The following is a 748-nucleotide window of genomic DNA, read 5'->3' on the forward strand; positions in this document are numbered from 1 at the left end:
CCATTACACCATAGAACCATGAGTAGTAGTGCTGAATACAAAAAAAATTCTATATTTTATGTTAGAAAAATTGTCCCAATTTTTTGAAAAACGTGCCCTATACAAACATTTTTAGGTCGCAAAGATATTCAGAGTATGTTAGCTCCAAGTTTCTAAATGCATTTCTCTCTAACCTTGCTTCAAAGATTTTATAGGTTCTACTGAGATTTGAACTCAGATCACTGGATTCAAAGTCAAAGTGCTAACCATTACACCATAGAACCACGAGTAGTAGAGCAGAGTAAAAAAAATATTCTATATTAAATGTCAGACAAGCTATCCCAATTTAAAAAATAACATCTGGCCGAGACAAACCTTTTTAGATTGCAAAAATACTCAGATTATGTTTACCCCAAGTTTCTAAATGCATTTCTCTCTTACTATGCTTCAAAGATTTTATAGGTTCTACTGAGATTTGAACTCAGATCACTGGATTCAGAGTCCAGAGTGCTAACCATTACACCATAGAACCATGAGCAGTTGACTGAAATAAAAACGATTCTTCTATATTTGATGTTAGACAAGCTAAACCAATTTGAAAAAAATAACATCTGGGCGAGACAAACCTTTTTAGATTGCAAAAATACTCAGATTATGTTTACCCCAACTTTCTAAACGCATTTCTCTCTTACCTTGCTTCAAAGATTTTATAGGTTCTACTGAGTTTTGAACTCAGATCACTGGATTCAGAGTCCAGAGTGCTAACCAT

At 33.7% G+C, this 748-nt stretch overlaps 1 non-coding gene across 1 annotated transcript; it reads right to left on the minus strand.

Moving 5' to 3' along the window:
* Positions 1–439: 439 nt before the first annotated feature.
* Positions 440–511, minus strand: trnaq-cug. The gene has a single exon. It is a non-coding gene; the product is annotated as a tRNA-Gln (tRNA).
* Between the last annotated feature and the right edge of the window lie 237 nt (positions 512–748).

Source organism: Oryzias melastigma, unplaced genomic scaffold (assembly GCF_002922805.2).
Source record: "Oryzias melastigma strain HK-1 unplaced genomic scaffold, ASM292280v2 sc00482, whole genome shotgun sequence".
NCBI lineage: Eukaryota > Metazoa > Chordata > Actinopteri > Beloniformes > Adrianichthyidae > Oryzias > Oryzias melastigma.